Consider the following 9794-nt stretch of genomic DNA (forward strand, 5'->3'; position numbering starts at 1 on the left):
GTGACACCAGTTGGGTCAAATGCAAGTTGATCCAATGTCAACCCTTGTGTTCGGTGTATTGTTCGGGCACAGGCTAATTGGATTGGAAATTGTTTTCGAATTGTAATTTGTAATTTGTTACGAGACATTGCTAGCGATTTTGCAATTCGAAAGATTGGTGTCCAATTTGGCAATATATTTATGTCGTATAGTTGTTTGAATTTGCTTCTTTGTTGTTTCCCAATTTCTGGGTCTGAAAATTCTATCCAGACAATGTCAGGCCTGTTGTTATTAGATGAATAGGATTTGAAAATCCCTTCAGCACCATTAACCAATCCATCGTTTGTATTGTAATTTCCTGCATATAGTTCAACTAACATGTTCTGTTTAACTGTAATTGTTGATGGCAATGGGATTGTTTTATCAAAAGCAAAATAACTCGACCCAGGAAGCTCGTAGTTGTCAATTGCAACGAGCATTATTTGTTCCCCCTTTGTTAGGGAAAGCATTTTCGCATTGTGAATATGGACATCTTTGTTGCGATAGAAAATGTATGGGAAAACTGGGCTTGAAGGTGGGATCCTATAGCAGTTATTGTTTACATAAGCAATATCTTCATCTGTTTGCATGTTTAATCTCATCCTATTTAGTACATCAATGAACAATGGGTCTTTTTGGCGCATGGCTGTGTGCAGTTGATAACATTTTATTTTCTCTGGCCAGAAGTCGTATGGAATTGTGTTTTTGTTGATTTTTGGGTTTTCAAAGATCAGAGAGTCTCTGACTGGGTTTGCCTGGTAAAGATCGCCGGAGAATATCGTGTCAACATTACCAAAGTATGAAGTTGGTGTGTGTAAGATTTGTCGCAGGCGCTTATCAATTTGATATAGTGTTGTTGCACCAACGAGCGATGCCTCATCTATGAGGAGTACACACAATTGTTGGAAATGCTTTGATAATGTGTCCAATTTTTCATTGTTTAGTGAGGGGCAATCTGCTTTGTTAAAGGGCAAATAGAATGCAGAATGCAATGTCACACCACCAGCATTGAAGGCAGCTTTGCCCGTGTATGCAGCGATTATTCCTATTAGTTGTGATGGGTTATAAGGCAATGCCACATTGTGTATGCGTACTAAGGATTGGAAGATTGCCTTGGCTGTGTGTGTCTTGCCTGTTCCTGCACCTCCTGTTAATAACAGGTAGATTAGCTCATCTGGTCTGTACAATTTCCTTGTTATAACATCAGTAACTATGCTTGCTTGTTCTGTGTTTAATTGTCGCATTAATTCATAGTACTCTACGTCTTCAAGTATACGTGGTTGTTTGACGATTTCATATGGCCTTGTAGATGGTAGAGCAAACTTCTTGCTATCTTGCAAATGTTCCAAGTCATTTTGGAAGTCGTAGTTTTCATATTTTTCATCTATCGATTTGTTAAATGTTATAGTTTCTGTTTCATTTGATTTCAAACTATCTATGTCAAATATTTCTTCAGTTTCTGTTTCTACTGTGTGCATTGCGTCATCTATGTCACCCCATGTAGTTGTTGTAGCAAATTTGAACTTCTGTTCATTTTGCTTGACTATTTCTTCGACCGCAACATATGCAGCTTGCCAACTTGTGTGATATTGCTTAATTGCAGTTTCGCTTCCTTGATAGGGATAGTATAACATTAATTGCTCTCTACAGTGATTTTCAATGTCCTTGTATTTGTTATATCTAACAGATCGAATGACATATGGTCTACTTGATTTTCTGCGTTCTTGTCCTTTCTTTGTATAGCTAGATGCAAATTCTGCTAAGCATACATGTTCAATAGCGATAGGTCGGAGAGCATAGTAGTCAGTAATTGATGGGCACATTATGTCTTCTGAGTCATCTGCTTCCTTTTGCAGGTCTTTTTGTCTTTTAAGAACAAATGCACGATCATCGACAGGAGATGTGTTAATAAATACACACTTCCGTGAACTAGAGTTTAGTGGGAGTGATAACACAATATGCACTGCTTGTTGTGCAGACATTTGTTGCAAGTTGACCAAAGCTTTCCCTAAAGAACTAATGGTATCTAGGATATCAGATTTTGTTTTCACATGATTGTCGCGTATGTTTTTAAATGTTCTTGTGAGTGTTTTATCTTCTTTTGTCATATAAGAACTGCAATACATTGCAGCTGCATATGAATCAAGTACAAATTGGGAATCAGTGTTTGCAATCCAAATTCCTGGAATATGTTTTGCGAAGTTGTTTGTCCAGGTGTCAACTGGTTTCCTTTGCAATAAGAGTGTTGTTCGATTTAGTGTACACTGGATAGCATGTATGTATTCATTGTGTACTAGTCCAAGGTTGGCTAAAAAGCTATCAAATGTATCATTCTCACTGTATCTTGTGTTGTTTATTGCTTCGAAGATTAGCTTTGCATGTGCTTTTGTTTTATCACTATCGAATTCAAGAGGCTCAAGTATTTTTGTTACTTTCATCGGTGGTATTGGGAAATTAAATCTGTAATTAGAATTTGCACGCTTCCTACAACTTTTTGTGTGACAATGGTGTTGTAGAACTCTAAGTTCACTTGCAAGTAAGAGTGAATTAGTTGACAAGTAATTGTCAACGAATTGTTCCACTTCAATATTTGTATTTTGACCGTAGATTGGTGCAGATTTTATCCAAAGTAAGCCATGTTCATGTTCACTGCCCCGGTTTTGGAATTCAGTTACATAGAAGTGGTCAGTGAGCTCTCCATAATACTTGTGATCATGAGATATCAATTGATGTAATGCATCCCTCCTAGATCTATAGTAACGTACACAAGCAACAGGGTCGTTTCTTATTAATGAGCTAGGTTCATTTTCATCAAGTTCACTTGTATTTGGTCTTCTAGTGTTTTGTTTTATGTCTCTCAATGCATGCATTAAAGGATCCCAAAGATGCTTCGCACTGCTAAGGGAAACAAAGAAAGTGGGCGGCCCTAGTTGTCGTATCATTTCATAGAGTTTGTTCCGTATTTGCTGGGGGTAGTCAGGTGAGGTACGAATTGTTTTTAGGTCCATGTACCCAATGTCAGAATTTAAAATACGATCTAGGTTTGGTTTTGACTTAACATCTTTTGCAACTAGTTTTCTACCTTTCAACTGCCCTTTTCTAATTCTAATCCACATTGTATTCAACACTTGATTTATGATAATGCGAATTGCTTTATAGAACAGGTTTGCAGTATGATAAGCAAAATCGTGGTTTTTATGCAGCACTTCCTAGTGGCAAATATTTTGATATGTAAAGTTTTTGGAGATGTCAGCTGGGCGTTTGTTGCCATAGAAAAGCGATGGGAAACTCATTTCTTCTGAGTACTTATCTTTGAAGATTCCTAATAGCATGTATCCGGCAGCAGGTGCAATGTTAATTTGTTTATTTACAAGGTCATGGACAGTGTGTGCATCAATGAATCCATGGACAAATGTTTTTGTCGTTGGTTCATCGTTGTCTTGGTTATCGTGTTTGCTATCTTCAGTGCCACTTGAACTTTGATATGCCTCTTGGTTTTGTAGGAATTCCTCTTTCCAATTGTCATTTATGGTAGCGTTCTCAAGCTTGTAAAGCATCCTTTTGCATAATTGTTTTAATGCTTTCATCACTTTGTGAACTCGAACTTGACCAAATGCATAAGCACTTTTGAATCTTAAACTCTTTTTGAGAACAACGGCAACTGTGTCCGTGTCTTTTATAGTTCGAGGCAATGCAGATTGAATTCTGGAAATGTTAGTGGGGACATTGATGACTCCTCCAGTTAAGCCTAGTTGCGACTTCTTATGTCGATGGCCCATTTCTTTTATTTGCAAGAAGGGCAATCTTAATGCGACTAGTCTTTCTTCTAGTTCAGTGAGTTCTGTCAGTGTTCTAGTGCCATTGTTTCTTCTTATCTGTTCAGGAACTGCATATTTAGCAATTGTTTCATGTTCAATTGCTTTTTTGCAATGTTTACAAATGTAGCAATTTTCAACACGAGATTTAACATTCTCGAAACTAGTTGATAGTTTCCTAATCTTATTTTGTTTTGCTTGACATTCTTGTTTCACAAAGCAGATGTCTCTTTTGAAAAAAGTTGTTTCACATGATGAACAATTGAAAATAGGTGTGTCAGTTACTTGTCTTTGATATATTTGATCAAACTCTGATAATTCTGTTAATTTGTTCATTGATCTTGATTGAATCGATAGGTCGGATTTTCCTGATTTCTTTGATTGTGCTGAACGATCCTTTGATGTTGTTGCAAATCGATTGTAGTCCATGTTTTCTATGACTATTTCTTGTTTCATTGTTGTTGTGTTGAATGCAAGTCTTATTTTCTGCGTTTTCGATTTTGTCCGGATAATGCCTTTAAGCAAACGCAAAGATAAGCTTTTTGTCTCTTTGCCTAATGGACAAGGGATTACAATTTCTGTTTGTGCGTTGTTTCTAATATGTTTTTTCAAGTTTCTAAGTGATCGAAATCTCAGTGTCTCAAATTTTACTTGGTTCGTTGATTGCGCTGATAGATCCTTTGATCTTGTTGCAGATGGATTGTAGTCCATGTTTTCTATGACTATTTCTTGTTTCATTATTGTTGTGTTGAATGCAAGTCTTATTTTCTGTGTTTTCAATTTTTTCCGAATGATGCCTTTAAGCAAACGCAAAGATAGACTTTTTGATTGTTTGTCTAATGGACAAGAAGTTACAATTTTTGTTTGTCTGTTGCTTCTAATATGTTCTTTCAAGTTTCTAAGTGATCGAAATCTCCGTGTGTCACTAACATCTTTTGTGTGCGGTGTGTCACAAACATCTTCTGTGTTGTCTAGAACTACTTGTTGTTCCATTGTACTTCTGTTATATTGAATGCCTATGTTTTGCCTTTTCGGATTTTTCTGAGCAATGTCCTTAAGCACATGCAAAGATAAACTTCTCTTGTGCTTGTTTAAATGACAGCCACTAACAGCTTCTATGTTTTCTAGAACAACTTGTTGTTTCATTGTAACTTTGTTATACTCAATGCCTATTTTTTGTCTTTTCAGATTGTTTGGAGCAATGTCCTTAAGCACATGAGAAGATACACTTCTCTTGTGCTTGTTTAAGTGACAAGGTGGTTTTAATTTAGCTTCAATTGATTGACATTTTGTCTCAGGTTGTGGTTCAGTATTGTTCTTTGAGGTATCGGCTTGTTGTTGGAAGGTACAACCAATTGTAGGCTGCCTATGAACCAAAGGCTCGAAGTGCCCATTCAAAGGATCCTCGTCATGGAACAGTATGTCACGAGTATTTGTTGTAACACCTGAATTGAAGTGCAAATACACTCTCATCTTTGTTTTGGACCAAACCCTAATTGGAATTTTCAACCAGTTTGACAGCCAATGGATGCAAAAAATATCTCCCCATAGACCTCTAGATGCTAGGGGTATATTGTTTGAGGCAGATCTAGCCATTTTGTCTAAATAGATTTCACGGTTGCTAATGTTATGCATTTCTTTAAGTGAGGCTTCATGCAGTTCATGTTCATAAGACAAAATTGCCTCACTATCTTGTTTTTTGAGACAGTCTCTAAAATATTCTATTGTTCCTTTCCTTAGCTCCACTGATGTGTATCGGAAATCTAGCAAAAGTTCTAAACTATCGAATAAACAGTCTCCAATTAGATATGAGAAGTTGTCCACACGAAATAAGTGATGCTTTTGCAATACTAATTGCAACTTGTGTTTATCAGACATAGAAGACATGATTACGACTAAGTGTTCGATGCAATATTATGTTTACTGATGCAATGCAGTTATAACCAGAGAATCATAATAACAAGTTGAACAATGAAAATGATTATAGAACACGAAGTGATTGTGTGCACCTTTGGGACTGCAAATGTCTACTAAGCTGCGCAAACTGCTTATGTCAGGTAGCATCCAATGAACAATTTTGATACCGAAGTTCAAAATATGACTGCCAAGATAAAAAAGAACCCGCAGAACCTGTTGTACGTTAGGATCAGTCATTGTAAATCCATTGATGCAATGCAATTACAACCACAGAATCATAATAGCAAGTTGAACAATGAAAATGAATATAGAACACGAAGTGATTGTGTGCACCTTTGGGACTGCAAATGTCTACTAAGCTGCGCAGGCTGCTTATGTCGGGTAGCATCCAATGCACAGTTTTGATACTGAAGTTCAAAATATGACTGCCAAGATAAAAAAGAACCTGCAGTCCCTGTTGTACGTTAGGATCAGTCACTGTAAATCCATTGATCAATCTATATCAACCCAATGACCAGTCGAAGAGAGCTTCAAATTAATAAGTGGAATCAAGAAATTAGATACTTGCTAGCTTCTGCAATCCAAATGCCCATTATTGGATAATCAAACTAATGAAAGGAATGCACTAGAGCATGGAAAATTTAAAAAGTATCCCTGTAGTCCATGCTTCATGGAGGTACGCATAAATCGTACACCACATAACTGATCACTATATTGGGGCAGAGAATTTGATCTGTGTACCATACTAAAAGATGACGGGTATAACAAGGAATTTCAATAGCAATGCAATCAAGGCAGTTTACATAAAGCATAATCGATGCTGAATGCTAGCATGTCATCAATTCAAGACACCAGTAACATGAAAACTACCTTGAAGCTTACATTTGACCTTGAAAATAATCATTTCTTATGACAGACTGACAGACTGTAACATGTGAAGAATATAATACAAGCACGACACCTGACAGTTAAGTCTCATGACGGAGGCTGCAAAAGATACCCTCAACTATACACCTGTTGCAGTGGGGGGATTATTTATTTTAACTTACGGGAGTTGGCTTCTACGTGCAAGGTATTGGTTCAAGGGACCTGTGGCAAATATTAAGGTGTAAGGAATAAAATTGTTGTTTCTTCTTGTCTTGCATTTTTTTTTTGTAAAACGAAGGTGGCTAAAGCACTTGCTTCGTTGTAATGCACGAAGCTGGCTGAAGCACTTGCTTCATTGTAATGCTATGATGATAAAATGTTTTTATATCGCAGAACGTATTGTAATTTATATTTATGAATTGACAAACATGTTCCCGATTACATTGGCATTGTATCGGGCAGTCTTGCATTCATCTTCCCTGTATTTAAGTATTGCTATCCAAATTAAAGATTTCCTACAAAAGATATTCTTGGATAAGAAACTTGGAACTTGAATTTGATTGAAAATTGAATATGATTGTCGAAGCTCTGGAAAAGATGAAAATTTTGATGGATTTTAAATATGTACTTTAATTCAAATGAAATTCAACACAATTATTAAGTAGGTGAAGATGAAAATCAATTACAGTTATTTATTCTTTTATGCATGGACGACAATACAATATTCTACTACCTTTAGATTTGTAGTTTACATTAGTTCACTGGTCTTAGAAATAAATATTCAGTCAATGTCATTTTATGATGCTAGTATTGTTGGCTGTTAAAATTATGTCCTTGGGCTATGTTATAGCTTCAATTTCCAAAGAAGATCATGCCCCCCAACCCATAGCTTTGTATAGAAGTAAGTAGAGTTTAGCTGAATTTTGTTCAAATATTCCTAGTGTTAGCCTATAAAAAGGCACTTGTGAGCCTTTGGAAGGAAGGTCATAACATTGTCCAGGGTTATTACAAGATGTAGTTACATCATAGTATATTTATCTGAAGATTAGATCAGAGCCTGAACAAAGTCAGTAGAAGCAGCTTCTACAATTTATAAAATCTTACTCAGTTCTTCCTTAAAGGTAAATGGCTTGCTTGTAAAATTGGAACTGGCCGAAAACCCCAAATTGGGGAGGGTCCGTGGATCTTAGAAATGGATAATGTAGGTTGTTGAATGATCTAACTGGTTTCCTTAGATTCAGAGGCATTGTGCCTTTAGCAGATCGTTCAGCTGAAGGTCATGCAAACTTCTAGAACCAGGGTTGGATGTAGGCAAGAGAATTGGATCTTGAAGGACAATTGGCAAAGTAATGGGACTCATTGATGAGTTGGTTGTCTATTTGTTCTATAAAAATTAGGCTGTCTATTTTATCGTCTCAAAATCCTACAAGGTTTATACAATGTGCACCCAACATAAACGCCTACCAATAGTAGTTTCAGCAGCAGGGAAGGCACAACCAGGAGCACCAGTAGCGGAAAAGGCAGCAGAGACAAAGACTATTATATTCTATTTCAGCAGCAGTGGAGGCGAAGACAGACAGTTAAGTCTCATGACAGAGGCTGCAAAAGAACCAAGTTAGCAGCATTATAAAACTACATATGAAGGTCTAAAGTGTATGCCTGTCTTCTAGACCAATGCATTTATTCATTTTCAATAGGAGGGTTTTGTAAACTTCTCTTTTGGAGACCAGGATCAAAGTCATGAGTGCCTTGATTGCAAAACTTCAAGCAGATAATAGATTAAAAGATGAGTGCAGAGATGAGATTGCAAAAGAGCTGGATGGGAAAACACAGCAACTGGAGGACCTGAGAAGTACTCTAGCACATGTGCATGCTTATTCATTACATTTGACCTTGAAAATAAGCATTTGTTTTGGTCAACAAAATAGCATGAAAACTATATGCTGTTGCCTTCTCTTGTAAATTGAATATGTTATGTTAGCAAACTTATATTCATTCACAGATTCCAAAATAATAGAATGCCAATCCATTTTCTTATTGTCGTATTCATACCTATCATACTAGCAGTGGAAATTGAAGGTTTTGTAGTAAACAATAAGGTTTTGTGGTAAACAATAGATAACTGCAGCCAAAATTCTATGACTAATCAGATCCATATTTATAAATCGACATGTCAGCAATCACATGATCAGAGAGCGATACTGCTCTGTTTCAATATAATGAGTACCACGGTATTCCTTTAATTCATGATGCTAGTAAAGCAGAGTTATATAAGTAAGCTCCTTGTGAATATTATAGATACAATACAAGGTAGTTAGTTGTGGAAAGTAAATAGATCGTGAGTGAGTTAGCTCAGCTTCCCTTACTACCTCCCCTAGCCCGACATGGTGATTAAGAGTGATGAGGAAGGTAAAGGGATGGCTATAAAGGCTTCATACATCTACTTACAGAAGGCCTCATACATATAGAAGGCCATTGTCAGGGAAAAAAACTAATGATACATATGTAGGAACATGAGGTTTCATCCACAAAGAGGTGACACTGGCCTCATACATTTGCTTATGGATCTGGGATATTACATATGGACATTGTCATCTCTTCTGCGGAAGAAACACAACATTCCCTTTACCTTTTCATGAAAAGGGATTCATACAAGTTTCAAGGACAGGCCCATTGGGTCTATAGTTGAGATTTTCCTATCATATTAAAAAACCCAGTCTAGGATCTGACTAGATAAAGTAGAACGAACTTATCAATAGTCTGCTTAACTATTGGAAACATATGGGGAAGGCAGTTTTTTTATCATGGCCAATTCAGATGATTAGTAAAAGAGTTTTAGACTTAAGCTTATTCAATCACATTAATAGTTAACAGCAAGAATATCAAAGAAGATAAACTAAGAAATCAATTACTTGCCTACATAAACTCAATTTTATGTGAATCTAAATAACTGCAAATGTGCAGGGCCGTAAGCATGGGTGCCCCCTCATTATTAGAAAAAAAAAGCAAGAAAAACTAATGATATATGTAGGTACAGGAGGTTTCAAACAAGTTTTTTTATCATGGCCAATTCAAATCATTAGTAAAAGAGTTTCAGACTTAAGCTTAGAAGGTCATAACACTGTCCAGGGTTATTACAAGATGTAGTTACATCAGATCCTCCTCTGTCAGAATCAA

This window comes from Pinus tabuliformis, chromosome 5_2, assembly GCF_031772625.1.
Source record: "Pinus tabuliformis cultivar Carrire ecotype Pingquan chromosome 5_2, CPIR1, whole genome shotgun sequence".
Classification (NCBI taxonomy): domain Eukaryota; kingdom Viridiplantae; phylum Streptophyta; class Pinopsida; order Pinales; family Pinaceae; genus Pinus; species Pinus tabuliformis.